General features: G+C 50.2%; 1 pseudogene; it reads left to right on the forward strand.

Moving 5' to 3' along the window:
* Positions 1 to 275: 275 nt before the first annotated feature.
* Positions 276 to 23,545, forward strand: part of LOC123356694 — a 125,830-nt pseudogene continuing 102,560 nt past the window's right edge.

A 23,545-nucleotide genomic window follows, 5' to 3' on the forward strand; every position in this document is an offset into this window, starting at 1 on the left:
TTGATGGATCTGCTGGGAGAGAGGAGGGGCTCTCGCTTCGTCCCCTCCCCCTGGCGTTTCCTGGATGCTCTGAGCGGGGTGGGGGTGGGGCTCTGCCTGTGAGCCACCCAGAGCTCCCATTTGATTGGCTCCTCTGCCCCATGAGTGTGGGGCTGTGAGTGGGGCAGCAGGTACTGAGTGTTGATCGCTTGCTCTTTCAGGGGCCGGTGACCTTCGAGGAGGTGGCTGTGTATTTCACCAGGGGTGAGGGGGCTCTGCTGGACCCCACTCAGAGAGCCCTCTACAGGGATGTCATGCAGGAGAACTACGAGAACGTGACCTCGCTGGGTAAGGATTCCCGTCCCCTCGGTTCTCAGAAGGGGAAATGCAGAATTAAGGTTCACGCTACCCCCACAATGGAGCCTCTCCTCTGCCCTGTCTGAGCATCACCCCGACATGCCAGTGACACACACCCCAGCACTCTGGGAGCAGAGCATACACACAGTCCAGCACACAGTCTAACGCCTTCTCTGTGCTGAGGCAAAACTTGGATTAGGTCCAGCGTCATGAACAGAAGCTGCCCACCCCTGGCCGGCCTCAAACACTGAGCCTGCTCTGCACAAACCGGCTCAGGGATCTCACCCCCGAGGAGTCCTTTTGAGCCACTCACTTCGTTTACCCCTCATTGAGCGCCGGAGACAACTAGCATGTACGGCCCCCGGGCCGCTGCCAATCTCTGGGACAAGAGCCCCCCCCCCCCCCCCGGTGCTCCTTCACGGACACAACCTACAACACTCAGCACAGAAATGAGGGATACTTGGTCTGCCAAGTTCCAGTCACACCTCTCTTTATATCACAGTCGCAGCTGTGCCAAGTAATGCATCCAGCGTCCCCTTGCAGCTCCAGCTGGGCCAGGGCACACGGCTGGAGGGTGTGCCGATAAATGCTGGGATTCCCGTCTGTGCAACACAACACACACAATGGGACGTTCTTCGTCCTTCCTCGTCTCTGTTATAGAGTCAGAGATTTGTAAGGCCAGAAGGGACGATTAGGTCACCGAGGCTGATCTCCTGTATAACTCAGGCAATAGGATTTCATCCAGTTACTGCTGCGCTGAGCTGAACGCCTTGTGCTGGACTAAATCCTCTCCAGCCAAGGCATCCAGCCTTGACATGAGACTTCCTAAAATGAAGAATCTGCCTCTTCCCTTGAACTCTGCATGAATGGCACATGTGGGTGTTTAATTACCTTGGTTTGTTTTTTTAATGGCTCTGTGGAGGGCTTCATACCTCATTGACCCCTTGAGTCGGGGGGGGAGGTAACCCTGCCTCTCTTCACCTACGTCAGTTTTCTAACCCCCCCCCCGCCCCCAGTTTAGTCAGCCCAGTGTGGCCCAATGGCCAGGGTCCGTCTGTCGCCTCTTCCTGAGTGGGGTAATGCAGGCTAGCGGCCGGAGTCCATTCAATGTGCCCCTTGGGCCGTGCGGCCTAATGGCAAGAGTCAATACAGCCACCTTTGGAGGCAAAACGGGGGCCTAGTGGCTGGTGCCTGGTCCCACCCAACTCCACCGGGCCCCAACCCAGGGTCCGGACAGCGGTGGTGCGATCCGCCACGGGGTCAGCGGGGAATCCTACCAAAACACGCTGACCTCGTAAGGGTGGGAGGTACCAGTCGCTCACCCTCCCTGGGTCACTTCCTACCGGCCGTCTGGCAGCAGCCGTCCATATGGTACAGGGGTCTCCAGGTTCCTCATCATCCGACACTCCCTGGGGTTCTGGTAGCAGCAGGCCTCGGGGGTGGGGCTTCATCTTCTAGGAGGGAAGGATTAACCCCCCACCCCACCCCGTACATAAGAACATAAGAAAGGCCGTACCGGGTCAGACCAAAGGTCCATCTAGCCCAGTATCTGTCTACCGACAGTGGCCAATGCCAGGTGCCCCTGAGGGAGTGAACCTAACAGGCAATGATCAAGTGATCTCTCTCCTGCCATCCATCTCCATCCTCTGACGAACAGAGGCTAGGGACACCATTCTTACCCATCCCGGCTAATAGCCATTTATGGACTTAGCCACCATGAATTTATCCAGTCCCCTTTTAAACATTGTTATAGTCCTAGCCTTCACAACCTCCTCAGGTAAGGAGTTCCACAAGTTGACTGTGCGCTGCGTGAAGAAGAACTTCCTTTTATTTGTTTTAAACCTGCTGCCTATTAATTTCATTTGGTGACCCCTAGTTCTTGTATTATGGGAATAAGTAAATAACTTTTCCTTATCCACTTTCTCAACATCACTCATGATTTTATAGACCTCTATCATGTCCCCCCTTAGTCTTCTCTTTTCCAAACTGAAGAGTCCTAGCCTCTTTAATCTTTCCTCGTATGGGACCCTCTCTAAACCCCTAATCATTTTAGTTGCCCTTTTCTGAACCTTTTCTAGTGCTAGAATATCTTTTTTGAGGTGAGGAGACCACATCTGTACACAGTATTCGAGATGTGGGCGTACCATGGATTTATATAAGGGCAATAATATATTCTCAGCCTTATTCTCTATCCCCTTTTTACTGATTCCTAACATCCTGTTTGCTTTTTTGACCGCCTCTGCACACTGCGTGGACATCTTCAGAGAACTATCCACGATGACTCCAAGATCTTTTTCCTGACTCGCTGTAGCTAAATTAGCCCCCATCATGTTGTATGTATAGTTGGGGTTATTTTTTCCAATGTGCATTACTTTACATTTATCCACATTAAATTTCATTTGCCATTTTGTTGCCCAATCACTTAGTTTTGTGAGATCTTTTTGAAGTTCTTCACAATCTGCTTTGGTCTTAACTATCTTGAGCAGTTTAGTATCATCTGCAAACTTTGCCACCTCACTGTTTACCCCTTTCTCCAGATCATTTATGAATAAATTGAATAGGATTGGTCCTAGGACTGACCCTTGGGGAACACCACTAGTTACCCCTCTCCATTCTGAGAATTTACCATTAATTCCTACCCTTTGTTCCCTGTCCTTTAACCAGTTCTCAATCCATGAAAGGACCTTTCCTTTTATCCCATGACAGCTTAATTTACGTAAGAGCCTTTGGTGAGGGACCTTGTCAAAGGCTTTCTGGAAATCTAAGTACACTATGTCCACCGGATCCCCCTTGTCCACATGTGCAGGGCTGATCCGCCCCATCATAGGTTCTTTTTTGTCTTTGCCACAATAACTGTGCCTACCCTGGAGCTTTTGTGGGCATCGCTGGGGTGGTTTTTTTCACACCCCTACCTGACAGGGCTATGCTGGCAAAACTTTTAAGTACAGACCAGGCAAGAGTCTGCATCTGGATTTTAAAATACTACTCTAGACCCAAACATTTTAGCATCAGAGGGCAGAACATCCAAGAAGCACGTCTGCAGAATGCAAGAAAAAGGCCCAACACATATTGTCTGAGATGATAAGGCTCAATCTCAAATTCAAGCTCAGGTTGAATGGCCACAGCACATTCCCTTGGGTCGACCTTTTACAGTGGCAGCGAATTGCAGGAAACCCTCTAGCCGTTAGAAGGGATTTCGTCTGGCAGCACATGTGCATTTCAGTGTCATCGACTCACCAGTTTGGCTTGTGCCGCTCTGAAATTCCAAGTTCCACAGACTTGGTCACTTCTGGCCGCCCGCAGAAGTAGTGGGTACGATGAACTAACCGAGTGACTGAGATAAGTCAGGGGACAAGGAGAGCCATAGCCAGAGCTGTGTGCAAGGAAACGTTATAAGAACGAGACAGGTTTGTAAGAGGACGGAAGATGCTAAAATATGGGTCGGACCTGTTGACAAACAATCAAATGAAAAAAAGTCCCATTCAATTCCATCGTGTGATGGCAGACAGCTAAAAAGTGACAGGTTTTTAAAGTGCTTATAAACCAAAGCTAGAAGTCTACATAATAAGATGGGTGAACTAGAGTGCCTTGTATTAAATGAGGAGATTGATATAACGGGCATCACAGAAACTTGGGGGAGTGAGGATAATCCATGGGACACAGTAATACCAGGGTACAAAGTATATCGGAAGGACAGAACAGGTCGTGCTGGTGGGGGAGTGGCACTGTATGTGAAAGAAAGCGTAGGATCAAATGAAGTAAAAATCTTAAATGAACCAAACAGTACCATAGAGTCTCTATGGATAGTAATCCCATGCTCAAATAAGAATCTAGCAGTAGGGATCTATTACCGACCACCTGGCCAGGATGGTGATAGTGACGGTGAAATGGTCAGGGACATTAGACAGGCTATTAAAACTCTAATAATGGGGGATTTCAAGTATCCCCATATTGACTGAGTACGTATCACCTCAGGACGGGATGCAGAGATAAAGTTTCTTGACACCTTAAATGCCGGCTTCTTGGAGCAGCTGGTCCTGGAACGGAGAGGCGATTCTTCATTTAGTCCTAAGTGGAGCACAGGATCTGGTCCAAGAGGTGAATGTAGCTGGACTGATTGGTAACAGTGACCACAATATAATTAAATTTAACATCCCTGTGGCAGGGAAAACACCACAGCAACCCAACACTGTAGCATTTAATTTCAGACAGGGGAACTACACAAAAACGAGGAGGTTAGTGAAACAGACATTAAAAGGTAGAGCACCAAAAGTGAAATCCCTGAAAGCTGCATGGAAACTTTTTTAAAGACACCATCATAGAGGCTCACCTTAAATGTATCCCCCAAATTATAAAACACAGTAAGAGAAACAAAAAAGTGCCACCGTGGCTAAACAACAAAGTAAAAGAAGCAGAGAGAGGCAAAAAGGCATCCTTTAAAAAGTGGAAGTTAAATCCTAGTGAGGAAACTAGAAAGGAGCATAAACTCTGGCAAATGAAGTGTAAAAATATAATTAGGAAGGACAAAAAAGAATTTGAAGAACAGCTAGCCAAAGACTCAAAAACTAATAGCAATTTTTTTAAAAGTACATCCGAAGCGGGAAGCTGCTAAACAACCAGTGGGGCCACTGGACGATCGAGATGCTACAGGAGCACTCAAGGACGAATAGGCCATTGCGGAGAAACTAAATGAATTCTTTGCATCGGTTTTCATGGCTGAGGATGTGAGGGAGATTCCCAAACCTGAGCCCTTCTGTTTAGGTGACAGATCTGAGGAAGTGCCTCAGATTGAGGTGTCGTTAGAGGAGGTTTTGGAACAAATTGATAAATTAAGCAGTAATAAGCCTCCGGGACCAGATGGGATTCACCGAAGAGTTCTGAAGGAACTCAAATGTGAAATTGCAGGACTTACTAACTGTAGTTTGTAACTTATCATTTAAATCATGATGACTGGAAGGTAGCTAATGTGATGCCAGTTTTTAAAAAGGGCTCCAGAGGTGATCCCGGCAGTTACAGGCCTGTAAACCCGACTTCGGTACCGGGCAAACTGGTTGAAACTATACAAAACTTGATGATTGGGCAACAAAATGGCAGATTAAATTTAATGTTGATAAATGCAAAGTAATGCACATTGGAAACCATCATCCCAACTCTACATATAAAATGATGGGGTCTAAATTAGCTGTTACCACTCAAGAAAAAGATCTTGGAGTCACTGTGGCTAGTTCTCTGAAAACATCCATTCAATGTGTAGCAGCCGTCAAAAAGGTGAACAGGATGTTGGGAATCATTAAGAAAGGGATTGATAATAAGGCAGAAAATAACATATTGCTTCTATATAAATCCGTGGTGCACCCACATCTTGAATACTGCGAGCAGATGTGGTCGCTCCATCTCAGAAAAGATGTATTGGAATTGGAAAAGGTTCAGAAAAGGGCAACAAAAATGATTAGGGGTATGGAACGGCTGCCGTATGAGGAGAGATTAATAAGACTGGGACTTTTCAGCTTGGAAAAGAGACGACTAAGGGGGATATGATAGAGGTCTGTAAAATCATGACTGTTGTGGAGAAAGTAAATAAGGAAGTGTTGTTTACTACTTATAACACAAGAACTAGGGGTCACCAAATGAAATGAACAGGCAGCAGGTTTAAAACAAACAAAAGGAAGTATTTCTTCACACAACGCACAGTTAACCTGTGGAACTCCTCGCCAGAGGATGTTGTGAAGGCCAAGACGCTAACAGAGTTCAAAAAAGCACTAGATAAGTTCATGGAGGACAGGTCCATCAATGGCTACTAGCCAGGATGGGCAGGGATGGTGGCCCTGGCCTCTGTTTGCCAGCAGCTGGGAATGGTGACAGGGGATGGGTCACTTGATGATTCCCTGTTCTGTTCATTCCCTCTGGGGCACCTGGCACTGGCCACTGTCAGAAGACAGGATACTGGGCTAGATGGACCATTGGTCTGACCCAGTCTGGCCGTTCTTATGTAAAAAGCCGCCTCTGCTGGCAAGGCTGTATCTCAGGAATCCCTTGATCAAATAACTCGATATTTGGACCAGTCGCCCTTCACTGAATGCCCATAAAACCCAGAAAATGTCAGGAGAATGCGAAGAAACATGTGGCTTTCCCAGTTGTTAGAATAGTTAATGTTTAAACAGGAAATAAGGCTTCTGTCCACCGAGCCGACAGGAGAACCCTTCACATTGCTGTAGCGAGTGGCTACGCTGAAGTGCAGCCGCAGTGACTCAAGTGTAGACAAGCCCTGAGATACGACTATTTAGTCACACCCCCGGTCCCTCCTGTTCCTTAGTTGCCCTGAGCCCCATGCTCGCCGATCCTGCTCTTGTACAACTCTCTGGCTTTCTCTCTCTGATGAAGAAGCAGGTCCCAAGTGACTTCTTTTCTGGCTGGAGTCTTTACTTTCTGGGACCTGTGTTTTAGCAGCTCGGAGCGTCCGGCTGTGTGTGTTCCCCGCAGAGATGCGGATCGTCAAATCCCTCCTAAGCAGAGTGTCCTGCACCTCTGAGCCACCTGGGGAGCCGCCCTCGGGATTTTACTGCTTAAAAATGGGCTGCGGTAAAAGGCATCCAACCTTCTTTGTGACAAATGTCCCATGAATTGCTGTCCTCCCCCTTGTTTTCTTTCCCCTGAGCAGGGTGTCCCGTTTCCAAACCTGACGTGATCTCCCAGCTGGAACGAGGGGAGGAGCCGTGGGTCCCGGACCGCCAGGGCTCTGAGGAAGGAGAGCTCCCGAGAGGCGCCTGCGCAGGTGAGGCATCGTTAAACCAATTCAGGAACTGACAGTGCCTGAAAGCAAGAGCTGGGACTCCCTAGAAAAGCCTTGTGAGTGCTTGGAATTGTGCCTTGTACCCTATGGGCAGCTGTCGCTCATGGCTTCCTACCCGTCCTCACTGTCACCTGGCAGCAGCTCCCTCCCTGATGGGAGGTGGAGGCAGAATCATTCCCCTCCTCTCTCCCCTATGGGGAAGGGTTTTGCAGAATTCAGCTGTTAGGTGTTTTTCTGTCTCTCCAGCTCTAATTTCAGTTTGTTTCCCTTTTCCACACCCGCTTCTGAGATTTCTCCCTCTGTCCCAACAGGGGATGCGATGGTGAGTGAGGACGAGGAGCAGAATCCTCAGCAGGAAGATGGTGAGCACGTGGAGGCACACGGGGAATTATCGCAAGGATCCAAAGGGGATGTGTCCAGGCATCGTGTGCAGGGAAAAGCCTGTGAGAATCAGCAAAGTCCAGAGGGAAACCAGCCCAGGGAGAAAGTGGGCAAATCCACTGATTGTCAGCGAATTCACCAGGACTTCAAGGAAATCACAGCCCAGCAGAAAACCCTCACAGGAGAGAGAGAAAACACATGTACTGAGTGTGGGAAAAACTTCACTCTGAACTCCACCCTTATTAAACATCAGAGGATCCACACCGGAGAGCGCCCCTACGAATGCTGTGAGTGCGGGAAACACTTCATTGAGAAATCAAACCTTATTAAACATCAGACAAACCACACCCAAGAGAGACCCTATGAGTGCCATGAGTGTGGGAAAAAATTCACTCGGAGCTCAACCCTTATCAGACATCAGAGGAGCCACACAGAAGAGAGACCGTATGAATGTTGTGAGTGCGGGAAAAGGTTCACTCGGAGCTCAGTCCTTATCAATCATCAGCGAATCCACACCGGTGAGCGACCCTATGAATGCAGCGAGTGCGGGAAAACCTTCCCTCAGAGCTCAATCCTCTTTAAACATCAGAAGATCCACACCGGAGAGCGCCCCTACAGATGCTGCGAGTGCGGGAAACAGTTCATTGAGAAATCAACACTTATTAAACATCAGACGAGCCACACGGGAGAAAGACCCTATGAGTGCCATGAGTGCGGGAAACAGTTCAGTCAGAAATCAAGCCTTATTAAACATCAGACAAGCCACACGAGAGACAGGTCCTGTCAGTGCCGTGAGTGCGGGAAAAGCTTCACCCACAGCTCATCCCTTATCAGACATCAGAGGATCCACACGGGAGAGAGACCTTATGAGTGTTGTGAGTGCGGGAAAAGCTTCACTTTCAAATACGACCTTAATAAGCATCAGAGGATTCACACGGGAGAGCGCCCCTACGAATGCGCTGAGTGCGGGAAACAGTTCACCTGGAGCTCAGGGCTTATTAACCATCAGCGAATGCACACGGGAGAGCGCCCCTACGAATGCTGTGAGTGCGAGAAAAAGTTCACTCAGTGTTCGGGCCTTATTAGTCATCAGCGAATGCACACGGGAGAGCGGCCCTACACCTGCTGTGAGTGCGGGAAAAGCTTCACTCAGAATTCAGGCCTTCTTAATCATCAGAGAATTCACACGGGAGAGCGCCCCTACACCTGCGCCGAGTGCGGGAAAACGTTCCCGCAGAGCTCAGCCCTTTTTAAACACCGGAGGAGCCACACGGGAGAGCACCCCTATGAATGCGGCGAGTGTGGGAAACAGTTCAGTGAGAAATCAAAACTTATTAAGCATCAGACAAGTCACACGGGAGAGAGACCCTATGAGTGCCGTGAGTGCGGGAAAAGCTTCACTCAGAGTTCATCCCTTATCAGACATCAGAAGATCCACACGGGAGAGAGACCCTATGAGTGTTGTGAGTGTGGGAAAAGCTTCACTTTCCAATACGACCTTAATAAGCATCAGAGGATTCACACGGGAGAGCGCCCCTACGAATGCAGTGAGTGCGGGAAACAGTTCACCTGGAGCTCAGGCCTCATTATTCATCAGAGAATCCACACCGGAGAGCGACCCCATAAATGCGGCGAGTGCGGGAAAACCTTCACTCAGAGCTCAGGCCTCATTACTCATCAGAGAATGCACACAGGAGAGCGACCCTATACGTGCCGTGAGTGCGGGAAAAAATTCACTCAGAGCTCAGGCCTCATGAATCATCAGCGAATGCACACAAGGGAGCAACCCTATATATGCTGTGAATGCGGGAAAACGTTCCCCCAGGGCTCAGCCCTTTTTAAACATCAGAGGAGCCACACAGGAGAACACCCTATGAATGCTGCGAGTGAGGGAGAAGTTTCATCTGGTGCTCACACCTTAATTGACATCAGCGATTTCACAGGCTAGATAAACACTATAAAAAGTTTGTGCAGGGCAGAGAAATTTTTTTTTTTGCTAATTCCCACATAGTGACTTTTTTTGAGAGTTGTTTATAGCATTTGCATCATCGTGTTCTCTCAGCTCCCCCAGGTGAGTTGCCTGCGCTTCCTTTTGCAGTCTCCCTTCTCAGGGGTGAATCCTGTGGTCCTTTCCATCAACTCCTTTCTCCTGTGAGTCATGGGAGCGTGTCTCCCTCCTGCCGGGAGTGTCCATCAGCCCCAGGTGCAGGAAATCGGGGTGACCTCCAGTAGCTACACTGAGTGAAAATTGACCTGGGCTTTGTCTCTCTGGGATTTTCCATGGCGTTGGCCTGCTGGAGGTAGCTACCCTAATGTAAACACACTGCTATATGTGCCGTGCTGACATAACCCAGGCACAGGGGCTGGGGTTAACTAGCACCTTCCCCTTTGACCTGTCCTAATCAACACCAATTTTCATAGTGTAGACGAGCCCTGAGCATCACATTCATACTGTCACCGCACTAGCAGAGCGATTGTTAGAGTCACCACGTTCCCCCTTTGGCGACAGATTGTCTCATTCCCAGGTGCTCTCACGCTGGTCCAGGTTGTGCTGGACAGCAGGTTGTTTGGTTTATTCACCGTTTTTCTCATTTAAAATATATTTCAATATAAAATAGAGGAGGAGCAGGAGTGGGACAAATGCATATTTTCGGCCTCCGCAACATCAGAAGGAAATGGGGTGAGTCAGAGGGATTCCCTCCTTCTCCCTCACCATCACTAGGCCGCGCTGGTGTCTGTCTGAGCTACGATGGAGTTTATCCACCTCTATTCTATCCCTCCACTTCCCAAACGTAATAATAGCAATTTGATCCTAAATCCGACTCATGAGGGCTGGAGATGAAAGTGTCCCAGACCCGGATGGGGAAATCCAGTGGCTCCCAAACGCAGTGCGATCATTCCCAGTTTAAATACCAGATTTTGCCCATTGACAAATCCACTTTTTCCTGCTGAGCTGGGATAGTTTGCAGGTGAGAAGGTCGCATGCTCATTTTGGTTTTTGTGAATAACACGACTCCGTAATAATGAAGTGCTGTTGAGTGAAGCCGGTTTGAATGGATCAGAGGAGAAAGCGACGGGGGAATCTGCTCTCCTCATTTGTGCATCATCAGATGTAACCTGCTCTGGAATTTCATTTTGAATGAAAGAGAAAGTGACTTGCACCGTTCTGTGTTGTGGGTTTTTCTCTCTCTCCTGAAGGCCATTTGGTCACATAATTGAATATTAGTTTTGTTCTCCAGCATGTAGCTCAGATTTATCAGGGATGTTGGGTCACATGACTGTTTGCTAAAAGAGTCCTTTATTATCTTATTTTTCACTTTCCTCCACCGCTGCACGATGACATGGAAGAAGCTCAAATGCAGTTCACTCACCAGGAGAGGATGCTCCATGCCACTTGGCCTGCTAACAAGCAAACAGTTGTGGGTTCAGATCTCCCCTCTCCAATGGTGACGAACAGCACGCCTTAAATTGTGCAACTAACTGAAGTCACTGGGTGTGTGTGCCCCATGATGTGGGAAACACGGTCCCTGTCTGTGTTGATATGGACAAAATCAAAGTTTTGCTGAACTGGTCCCTGGTAGATGCCTCAAACGTGCATTAAAATGAACTCAGTGCTGCATGTGATAGAGCTGCAGAATATCTATTTTTAATACGTTCCCCTCCTTTGGTGACTCACAGGGATTCTGATGCAGAATGATGGTGTGTTCTAATGCCTAACTTAGATTAAAGAAACAAACAGATGTGTTTGGGGAAGCCACTCCTCCCTAACACTGCTCAGAATTTGGGTAGTTTGGTAAAGGATTCTGCACCAGAGGAGTGGAAACGTACCCTGACCCAGGCCAAGGATTTGGCAAGAACTCAGTTCGATATAGAAGGCACCCAGTAGTTGATTTTCGCCCCAGAGAAGGAAGCTGTGGTGAACTACGGTCCAGATAAAACTGTTTTGTTTTTTAACACGGCTTCCTAGTTCAGTGTCTCTGATTACACTCCCAAAGAATGCCCTGGCTCAAGTGGAAGAGCCTCCTTCCCCAGCCGGGCTGGGCAAGAAGGACTTTCATGGTATTGAAATGACCCTAACCTAGATGGAGCTACTATAAGGTGGGTGCAAAACTGTTCCAGGAGAGTAGTTATCAGAGGTTCACAGTCATGCTGGAAGGGCATAACGAGTAGGGTCCCACAGGGATCAGTTCTGGGTCCAGTTCTGTTCAATAGCTTCATCAATGAGTTAGATAATGGCACAGAGAGTACACTTATAAAGTTTGCGGACGATACCAAGCTGGGAGGGGTTGCAAGTGCTTTGGAGGATAGGATTAAAATTGAAAATGCTCTGGACAAACTGGAGAAATGGTCTGAAGTAAAGAGGATGAAATTCAATAAGGACAAATGCAAAGTACTTCACTTAGGAAGGAACAAGCAGTTGCACACATACAACATGGGAAATGGCTGCCTAGGAAGGAGAACTGCGGAAAGGGATCGGGGAGTCATAGGGGATCACAAGCTAAATATGAGTCAACAGAGTTACACTGTTGCAAAACAAGCGAACGTCATTCTGGGCTGTATTAGCAGGAGTGTTGTAAGCAAGACATGAGGAGTAATTCTTCCGCTCTACTCTGTAGTGGTTAGGCCTCGACTGGAGCAGTGTGTCCAGTTCTGGGGGCCACATTTCAGGAAAGATGTGGACAAATTGGAGAAAGTCCAGAGAAGAGCAACAAAAATGATGAAAGGTCTAGAAAACAAGACCTATGAGGGAAGATTGAAAAAATTGGGTTTGTTTAGTCTGGAGAAGAGAAGTCTGAGAGGGGACATGATCACAGTTTTCAAGCACACAAAAGGCTGTTACAAGGAGGAGGGAGAAAAATTGTTCTTCTTAACCTGTGAGGACAGGACAAGAAGCAATGGGCTTAAATTGCAGCAAGGGAGGTTTAGGTCGGACATTCGGAAAAACTTACTGTCAGGGTGGTTCAGCACTGGAATAAATTGCCTAGGGAGGTTGTGGAATCTCCATCATTGGGGATTTTTAAGAGCAGGCTGGACAAACACCTCTCAGGGATGGTCCAGATAATACTTAGTCCTGCCCTGAGCGCCGGGGACTGGACTAGCCTCCTCTCGAGGTCCCTTCCCGTTCTATGATTCTATGAGTGAATGCATCAGGCTCCAATTCCGGACTGCTGGGTATACATGTGTTGAGTCCTGGTTCTACGCTTTTGTCTCGTAGTTTTGTTCTTGTGTCTTATGCATTCGTCCCACTTCGCCTCCACCTCCCTGCTTCTTTGAAAGAGTAGAAAGTGCTAAAATAGAGCTGAGGTCCTTTTCCTCAGGATGCAAACCTTCCCGCGTAGCCGGAGACCCCTTCCACCCCCACTTACGTCAGAAATGAACAGACAGAAATGAACTCTCAGATGTGGGAGGCTCCTATGCTGGCGTAAAGCACATTGACACAGTGCTCGCTTTAAAGCAAACTAACGTGTATGAATAGGTGTTATAATCTTTGACTGTGTTCTGTTAGCAATGAAATTAAACATGAAGTTAATCACCGGTTCAAGTCTGATCCCCTGAATTACATTGAAGCACTGCGACTTACAGTTCTGTTAGTCATATAGAAAGTGGTGGCTACCCAGAAACGTTTCTTTGATGTCAAATAAGCTTTTGAGCTTACACAGAGTTTTGCTTCAGGCCTGGGAAATTTAACGTAGAATGTCACAGCTAAATACCAGCTAGAAAAGCTCACATCTCTCACCAACACAAGTTGGTTAATAAAAGATATCACCTCCCCCACCTTTTCTCTCTAATATCTGGGTGCCGACATGGCTACGCCCACACGGCACACGACAGTAGCCGTGTCGCTCCCAGGATATTTTATTTTTGAACAGAAAGAAATGAAAGGAAATGGCCACATGAGGGCACCAGAACCTAAGGAATAAAACAACACGCTTCTGTGCACACACTGATTCTGAATAGCGATTGGACTAGACTCCCTTATCATTAAAAAGACCTTTCTTTCTATGGCAGGTAAAATATAGGAGAAAGAAACGCTGGTAAGTGCAACAACTAAATTTATAAGAGCGACCAGACGGGGTCAGACCAAAGGTCTGTCTAGCCCAGTATCCTGTCTTCCGACAGTGGCTGATGCCAGGCGGGTCACAGCGAATGAACAGAGCAGGCAATCATGAAGTGATCCATCCCCTGTCCACGCCCATTTAAAAAAATAAAATACAATATTTAAACTAAACCTGAGCTGCCTGTTATTAAAGGCTGGTTTCCCAAATTCAGTTCTTCTAAAAACACCCCCGAGAGCTCTGCCCGCCCCAGCAGGGGTGAAAGGAGAAAATCCCTTAGTTCCAGGTTCCTCTCACAGGGGTGGGCGGGAATTGATTTGTTTGCTGCTAAGAAGGAAGCCAGGACAGCCACTACCAAGCACCGGCCAGGCTGCTTCCCCAGGCCAGCTTCACCCCCTTGCTGCATCGGCTTAGTGTGGTTGGCTGCCCAACCATCTACAGATCGGGTGTTGGATCCTCCAACGAGGCAGGAATTTTGCTCCCAGCTTCAGTCTTTTCTAAACGGAGCTCCAGAAATTCCAAAGAAAAGGAAATTGACTGGCGTGATCTGTAGAATTTCCCCCCACACCCACCACGTTTTCTGAAGCACTAACTCTTTCTTCTCCTTTACGTGCACCGTGGGAAATGCCCTGGTCAGAAAAGGCTTCTCAAAGAGGATACGTCTCTGGTTGAGTCTCGAACAGGGCCTGGCTGGTGGCCGCGCTTCATTCTCCCATTGCATCTACTCCCCCTCCAGGCAGGAGCGCAGCCAGAGCGTGTAGCGAGGATGGTTGGTTGGGGAGCTGCACACCGCTAAGGAGCCATTACTAAGTGTGCTCGGACAACCAGGAAAAGGCATTTGAAAGTAGGCAGGGGGAAGGTGTGTCGAGGGAGTGGTGGCTTCCAGTCTCCATGACCCTGGGGCAGAGAGGTTCACACTTGTGACCAGAGTGGGAATAGGGCATTGCGGGATGGTTAGGCATGACACAACGTGCACAGTGTCAGTGAGCGCTGGTAGACTTCAGCTGTCTCAGTTAGGTCTGTATCGAGGGGAAGCAGGAGAAATGTTAGCCACACAGCAGTGAAATCTACCAAGGAAGCATCAGTAGGGTTGGAGGCTGTGTCTTAAGCAATCATTTGGTTTCTGTATGGAAATACTCAACTGGTTCCAGGTGGATTGGGTGAAATTCTCTAATTGGGGTTTATAGCCAAATGGACCACCACCTCCTTGGTTCCTGTTTTAGGATTTGTAAGGGCTGGCGTTCTGCTGTATTCATCTGCTGATTTGACTAAAATGGTGACTTGATTCCAATCCCGTATCTGTGAACAGCTCGATTAGCTTATAGGTGAAACCATGTTATATTGAACTTGCTTTGATCCACCAGCGTGCGCAGCCCCCCGCCCCGAACGCTGCTTTACTGCGTTATATCCAAATTCGTGTTATATCGGGTGGCATTATATCAAGGTAGCGGTGTATTTACATATCAATATTTCTGATGAGCATTTGCTATTAAAATATAAATTAAATAGCATCGTGACCTGCTTCTGCACAATGACAATGAAGTGGTAAGAGTAATAAAAAAATAACATTTTCAAAGGAGAAAAACGATGTTTAAAATGGATTACAAGGAAGAGAGTAAAAAGAACAGGAGTCCTTGTGGCACCTTAGAGACGAACAAATTTCTTTGAGCATAAGCTTTCATGGGCTACAGCCCACTTCATTGGATGCATGCAGTGGAAAATACAGTAGGAAGATATAGATATAGACACAGAGCACATGAAACAATGGGTGTTACCCTACACATGCTAACGAGAGTGATCAGTTAAGGTGAGCTATTACCAGCAGGAGAGAAAAAAAACTTTTTATAGTGATAATCAAAATGGCCCATTTCCAGCAGTTGACAAGAAGGTGTGAGGAACAGTAGGGGAGAAAAATAAACATGGGGGAATAATTTTACTTTGCAAATCCGGGAATCCCAGCAGCAGATAAAACAAACTTGTGAACTGCTAGGAGACTTGACGCAGTCAGATAGGCAGAGAAGGGATTTTTTTAAACACTGGAAATGTGTGCCATCACTTGTGAGGGTGTCTGTAAAATCCAGCAGAGAGAGGAGCTGCAGTTTCTAGGCACTGGGATGTTCTGTGCCAGTTTGAGAACCCAGCCCTGGGGAAAGCCTGTGCTGAGACGTACCGCCCTGTGAGAGGGGAAATAAAAACCCCCAATCCTATTTTTGCAACCCCGGCAGGTGGCTCAACCCGTCGGGGTAACTGTTACGCTTTCAACCCCTCCCTGTGCCGGGGTTTTCCACCATCTCTGTGATGAAGTGTGGGGTCTTCTTGGGTTTTTTGTTTCCCAGAGGGGTTGCATGCAGAGGGAGGGGGGCTCAGTGTCCCCGGGTGTTACTGGTTTAGCGAGGGGAGGGGAGAGGGAATTTGTTGGGACACAGGACCAGAGAGGGACTCGGGACCCTGGCCGATGGCCTGGAGGATGCAGACCCCAGCGACTGGTGACCTGGTGACGCAGCTCAGGAGTCGCAGCTGGTTCTGGCCAGTGGGGGACAATGGGCTGCGGGGAGAGGACCCCGGTGACCTGATCAGACGATTCCGACCAGAGGGGGGCTGAGAGGAGAGGAGACCCCAGGTCTGCCTGTTTACCCCCGCTTCCCTGGAGAGAAGCCAATGGACGGAGGGGGCCGGGATATCGGAGGCCCAGCTGGGAGCAGGGGGGCTCTGGGCTGGAGAGGGGGAGCAGGCAGAGCCCCCCCGGCTGCAGGGGGCCTGGGATGTGCTGGGCTGAGGGAGGCCAGGCCTGAGGCCGGAGAGTTTCCTGCGCTGGGTTCAACCCCCAATAACCCTCCTGTGTTACGCTGGGGGAGAGTCGCTCCGGGCTAGAGAACAGGGGGGTGGAGGCCCCGGGGGGGGGGCCCAGAGCGAGGGGACTCCCTGGGGGGCCCACGGCAGAGCCAGACGTGCTGAGGCTCAGAGAGGGGCGGCTCCAGGAGGTGGGGGGGGCCTGACCCCCAGAGAGAGCAGCCCCCCGAGAAAGGGGCACCCCCCCGTGGGCACAGGGTCAGGTCCATGCGCTGGACGGGAAAGCGGCAGGCGCAGGCGGTGGGGCTGCCGGGGGGGGGGGTCCCACACACCAGCGGCTGCTCCGGCGCCGCCCCCCCAGCCCCTCCGCAAGGGGGGGTGTCTCCGCTCGGGGGGGGGGGGGGCTGCACACGTGGGACCAGACAGAGAAACTGGGATGGGGGGGTAGGAGCTCATATACCCCCCCCCCATATTCGGCCAGTCCCTATAAAATCAGGACATCGGGTCCCCCGCTGTACAGGGCGGGGGAGGGGCAGTTATGGGGCCCTCGGTGCGGGGGGGGACAGAGCCCCCTTCCCAACGGGGCCGGGGCTAATCACGGCCCCCCCCGGGCTGGGGTCTCTGAGCTCGGTCCCCGCAGGCTCCGGCCCAGGGGCTGCCCCTCCCCCCGGGCAGGGCGGGGCTAATGACGGGCCCCGCCCCCAGCGCAGGCCCCGCGGCCGGAGCGGGGCGGGGCCGGGAGCGGCAGGAGGGGCCCGGAGCGGGGGGGGGGGGGGCAGCGCCGCCTCACACACCCCCGGCGCGCGCCGCGCTCCAACGGCCCTAACGGCCGCAACCGTCACGTGACTCCCTCCACGCTCACCGCCCTCTAACGGCCGGAGCCGTCACGTGACTCCTCCCTCCCGCCCCCCGCGGGGTGCGTCACTTCCGGCCCGCTGCGGGGGGCTCCGGGCGCGCGGCGGAGCCAGTAAGAGCCGAGCGGGGCGGGGGGAGGAGACACCTGGGCCCGAGACCCCCCCCGCCCCCGCGCCGGGCCGGGCCGGAAGCTGGGGCGGGGGGTCCCGGTGCGGCCTCCGTAGCGATGGGGGGGGGGGTCAGTGGGGGAAGGTGAGTGTGTGTCTGGGTCTCGCCCCTGCCCCTCCCCCACTGCTGCCCCCTCCCCCCCCGGCCCCTTCAAACTGCCCCCCCGGCTCCCTGCGGCCCGTGTGCGGGGGGGGGGAACCGTCACTGCCCGGGTGCGCCGGAGTGTCCCGTAAAATCCCCTCCCCCCCCGGGCCCCCTCACACCGCCCCTCCCCCCCCGGGCCCCCTCACACCGCCCCTCCCCCCCCGGGCCCCCTCACACCGCCCCTCCCCCCCCGGGCCCCCTCACACTGCCCCTCCCCCCCCGGGCCCCCTCACACCGCCCCTCCCCCCCCGGGCCCCCCTCACACCGCCCCGCCCCCCCGTCACAGCCACAGACCCCCCCGCCCCTCCCCCCGCGCTGGGGGTTTGTCTCCCCGCTGCCGGGGGCGGAGTCTGTGACCCGTTTCCCCCCCCCAACGCTCAGACCCGGATATAAAACACCCCAACCCCCCCCCCCCCCCCCGCCCCGCTCTCCCGCCCCGCCCCGTTCTCCCCCGTTCGGAGCGATGATATTTGTGTGTTAATTGTTCAATCTCCAGACCCCCGCCGGTCCCCGCCCTGCCGCCGCCGCCGAGGGGCCGTGACTGTCTGCGGGGCTCAGCCGCGGGCCCTGCAGGGAGCTCCTGCCCCCCCCCCCCCGGAAACACCTTGAACCAAATGCCGGCAGCCGCCGGGCGCGGAGAAGTTACAGTGAAACCAAGGCGCCGTCTCCCCAAGGACCTGGCCCCTAGCGCACAATCACAGACACTCCCCAGGCACCCGAAACGGCCACGTCCTCCCCGATCGATCGTTATTGATCTATTGACTCCTGGGAATTACCAGTAAAGGAAACACCCCCTGTGAAGGTGACACCCCGAGGGACAGAGCTCTTGTGTCTTTACCAATCGGTACAATCTCCTCGGGGACTTTATATAGTCAAATGCCTTATTCGTAGCCCTGTGGCGATTGCCTGTATCCTGTAGGGACCTTAATTCTGCCCAGTCCCAGCTGCGTCTGCCCCCCACCACACCCCCCAAACCTCTTCACCCCTCCCACTATCCAGCCCGTCTTCCCGCGCTGCTCCCCCTTCCTGCCCGACTAGCAGAGACACTCTCAGCGCCGTCCCCTTCTCTTGGCCTCTGAGCGTTGCCTTGCCCGGGGCCGCGCTGCCTGTGTGCATGGCAGGTAGGGGTGGGGAGCCATCCCTGTCTGGGTAGTTACTGAACAGTCATCCAGTCCCTGACACCTTCATTCATGCAGAGGTAAAGTCACCCAGCAGTATGTTGGGTCCTGCCTGAACCTCCAAAACCTAGGAAATAGAGAGCTAATGTGCATGCCAGTGCAACCTTAACTCTGCCCCCTCGAGCTGGCAACAGCCACAGGGTGTTATCTGCCTGTACTCGCTGTGTTAGGTGTGGCTGCACTGATTGGTAGAGGCGTTCGTTAGAACAGCTTGGTGGAGGTTTGATTGTGATATGAGAAGATCTGGGTCTGAGTCCCCCATGTGTGCGATGAAAGGAGAGAGGTGCATGTGTACCTGGAGCTTCCAGTCTGTCTCGTTTCTGCACTGAGCGGTGCATGTTGTCAGGAGGAAACGGGAACGTTTGCCATGGGAATGGGTGACAGGGGATGGATCACTTGATGGTTACCTGTATTGTTCATTCCCTCTGAAGCACCTGGCACTGGCCGCTGAGCTAGATGGACCTCATAGAACTGGAAGGGACCTCGAGAGGTCATCCAGTCCAGGCCCCTGCACTCAAGGGAGGACTCAGTATTATCTACACCAGGGGTTGTCAGACTGGGGGTTGGGATCCCTCAGGGGGTCGTGAGGTTATTACATGGGGGGGTCGCGAGCTGTCAGCCTCCAAACCGTGCTTTGCATCCAGCATTTATAATGGTGTTAAATATATAAACAAGTGGTTTTAATTTATAAGGGGGGGTGTCGCACTCAGAGGCTTGCTGTGTGAAAGGGGTCACCAGTACAGACGTTTGAGAACCACTGATCTAGACCATCCCTGAGAGGTGTTTGTCCAGCCTGCTCTTAAAAATCCCCAATGATGGAGATTCCACAACCTCCCTAGGCAATTTATTCCAGTGCTTAACCGCCCTGATTGTTAGGAAGTTTTTCCTAATGTCCGACCTAAACCTCCCTTGCTGCAATTTAAGCCCATTGCTTCTTGTTCTGTCCTCACAGGTTAAGAAGAACAATTTTTCTCCCTCCTCCTTGTAACAACCTTTTGTGTACTTGAAAACTGTGATCATGTCCCCTCTCAGACTTCTCTTCTCCAGACTAAACAAAAGCAATTTTTTCAATCTTCCCTCATAGGTCTTGTTTTCTAGACCTTTCATCATTTTTGTTTCTCTTCTCTGGACTTTCTCCAATTTGTCCACATCTTTCCTGAAATGTGGCGCCCAGAACTGGACACACTGCTCCAGTCGAGGCCTAACCACTACAGAGTAGAGCGGAGGAATTACTTCTCGTGCCTTGCTTACAACACACCTGCTAATACAGCCCAGAATGATACTTGCTTTTTTTGCAACAGTGTAACACTGTTGACTCATATTTAGTTTGTGATCCACTGTGACCCCCAGATCCCTTTCCGCAGTTCTCCTTCCTAGGCAGCCATTTCCCATTTTGTACGTGTGCAACTGCTTGTTCCTTTCTAAGTGACGTACTTGGGATTTGTCCTTATTGAATTTCATCCTATTTACTTCAGACCATTTCTCCAGTTTGTCCAGATCATTTTGAATTTTAATCCTATCCTCCAAAGCACTTGCAACCCCTCCCAGCTTGGTATCGTCCACAATCTGGATAAGTGTAACAGAGAGACTCTGCTACTGGGAGGGTTTCACCCTGTCTCAGAGGGTTACACCCTGGTGGGATGGGGCTAGGCCTGTACTGGAATAAGGTCACTCTGTGCTCCACAGTGTGGCAGAACCTGGAATGTCCATTAGCAGGGGAAAATCCTGGGGGGAATCGGCTTGTGGAATGGACAAAACCCCTGTCTGAATTCTCACACCTTGCCCTTCTCGCCCTGGCAGGTTACAGAATAACGTCCACGTTTCGCTCCAGATCATCCCCTCCTCCCCGGGGGAAGGAAATGGCTGCAATGGAGCTGGCTCAGGTAAGGGATTCTCAGGGAGCTGGTGGTGGGTTCTGCTTGGAGGGAGAGGAGCAGTAAAGGCATAGGAGGGTGGGAGCTGCTCCAGGTGGTGGGAGGCAGGAACTATCTAGGGTGGGGCAGGGGAGGGGACAGGATGTGACAAACCTGCTGAGACTTGTGTAATGTAGGGTGTGATGGGTTGTCACCCCGGGGTGCACTGTGGGGGGCTTCTGGGAACCGCTGTGCCCTCTAACCCTGAAGCTGGGCTGGCCTTTCTCACACTGCTTTGCTGGAGATTCAGCCAGCCTCTCCAGGCCCTGTTATCACCCAACACGACAGCAGGTGACGTCACACACCCAGCTAAGCTACCTGAGCGCTTTACCTAGAATCGTAGAATCATAGAATACCAGGGTTGGAAGGGACCTTGGGAGGTATCGAGTCCAACCCCCTGCTCAAAGCAGGACCAATCCCCAGACAGATTTTTGCCCTGATCCCTAAATGGCCCCCTCCACTCAAGGACAGAGAGAAGACAACAGCCAATTTCCCAGCTCCCCAACCTTGCACACCTGCTGTAGTAGAAATCCAAAATGATACCCTCTTGTAGTGCACAGGGATCTGTGTAATGTAAGCTCATTAATATAGTTCGCCTTTCCCTCGCTATGGGGAAGATACGCACATATGAAGATGTGCTAACCAAGCTGAGCTTTTCCCCAGAGACTTCACTCAAAATACACTGATTAAGATAAAGCATAAAACAAGTTAATTAACTACAGAAAATAGATTTTAAGTGATTATAAGTGATAGCAAACACAGCAAAGCAGATTACTTAGCCAATAACCAAAAACTCAAAGTAAGCCGAACATACCAGATGGATAGAATTTGATTTAGCAATTTCTCACACTGATGGATGATAGAAGCAGTCCACCAAGTTTCCACCAATTCAGTCTTTGTTCCTCAGGTGCTGCCAGGAGTTCTCTTGTGTGGGGAATGAGGCCAAGAGATGATGTCACACCCCACCTTATGTAGCTTTTCCATATGGCGGGAACCCTTTGTTCCAAACTCAGTTCCCCGTCCAGTTAGTGGAAAAATACAGGTAGCAAAATGGAGTTTAGTGTCATGTGGTCTGGTCATGTGAAATACAGATACAGAGTCAGTATCCATAACTTCAGATACAAACATGATCCATGCACACAGGTAGGATAATCATATTCGGCCAATCATAACTTTTCCAATGACACCGCACATGACGCATCTTGCACAAAATGCCTCATCAGTATGTCCTAATCATTTTATACTCCTACCACTATGCTGAATGGGGGGTGTAGTGTCAGCTAGGGCCTAATTGCAAGGCACAAGTGTAGGGAATGAAACTTCCCCTCTTTGTGGAACAGGAAATAACCCCCCAGCCAGGGCTGGGAAAACTTCCCAGACTCCCAGAGCTGGAGCCGGAATCTCCTGACACTCCATTAGTTACCACCAGCCCCAATCTTTGTGGCAACTGCAAACTTATCACTGATGATTTTATGTTCTCTTCCAGGTCATTGATAAGAATGTTAAATAGCACAGGGCCAAGAACCAATCCTTGTGGGACCCCCTAGAAAGAAATCCACTCGACCATGGTTCCCCATTTACAATCCCAGTTTTTAATCTATTTAATGTATGTCGTGTTTATTTTGTATCTTGCTAGTTTTCTAGTCAAAATATTGTGCTGAACCAAGTCATATGCCTTACGGAAGTTCAGGTATGTTGCATCAATACTATTAGTTGCAACCAAACCTTTGATCTCATCCAATAAGGTTATCCAGTTAGTCTCATAGGATCTATTGTCTCTGAACCTTTGTTAATTGGTACTAATTATATTACCCTCCTTTAATTCTTTATTAATGAAATCCGTATTCACTGCTCCATTATCTTGCCCAGTACCAGACTAACACTCTTGTAATTAGCTCGATCATCTCTTTTAGACTTTTAAATATTGGCACAGCATTAGCTTTATTCCCGTCTTCTGGAATTTCCCCCATGTTCCAAGTCCTAATGAAAATCATCATTAACAGTCCACCACACTCCTCCACCGGGTCTTTGAAAACTCTTGGATACAAGTTATCTGGACCCACTGATTTAAACACGTCTAACTGTAATAGCTGCTGTTTAACATCCTTGTGAGTTTTGATAATGTTTCAGTGCTGTAACGTGGCCGTGTAGACAAGGCCTCGGAGGGTTGTATAACTATATATCAGTATAGTTAGAGTGGTACAGACAAGCCCTAATTCAATCAGAGCTGCCGTGTTATTAACATTTCCCAACAGGAAGTCTGTTCTCATGCCTTAGTTGCAGACATAGGACCCAAAGTATTTCGGTAAAATACCTAGCCCTGGTATAGCTCTTTTGATCTGTGGATCTCAGTGCGCTTTAAAAGGGAGTCAGCATTTTACAGATGCGAAACTAATAAAGGCACCAGAAAGTTAGCCACCTAAATCGAGAATTAGGCACCTTAAATCAGTGCCCGGATTTTTTGGAGCTGCTGAACACCTGGATCTCCTGTTGACTAGAGATACTCAACATCTCTGAAATTCTGGCTGCGTATAGCCGTGCCCCCTTTTGGAGCCCAGGCTGGAAAGTGTTGGCCAGGGAGGATAGCTGAACATACGAAAAGCAGTACAGTTGCCAGACGTCCTGTTACTAGAAAATAATCGGTTAATGTTATGCATGTTAAACTACTATTAATACATTTTAAAATAACACAACTGCTTTGAGAATGACTCCTGCTCCCAGACATTCCCTGTGTCCCGAACTGTCATTCAGCTTTCAAGGGGGCAGCTTCCTCATTCATTCTTAACTGTTTGTATTCAGACTGTTTACAAATTATTGGTGATGACCTTTCTCTCTAATAATCATAAAGTGCTGCAGTGCTGTGCAAGCAGGAATTCTTCCAATACCCCCATGTACCTATCTGAGAAGGTGCTTGAAGGTGGCTGAAATATTGTG

This window comes from Mauremys mutica, chromosome 26 (genome assembly GCF_020497125.1).
Source record: "Mauremys mutica isolate MM-2020 ecotype Southern chromosome 26, ASM2049712v1, whole genome shotgun sequence".
NCBI lineage: Eukaryota > Metazoa > Chordata > Testudines > Geoemydidae > Mauremys > Mauremys mutica.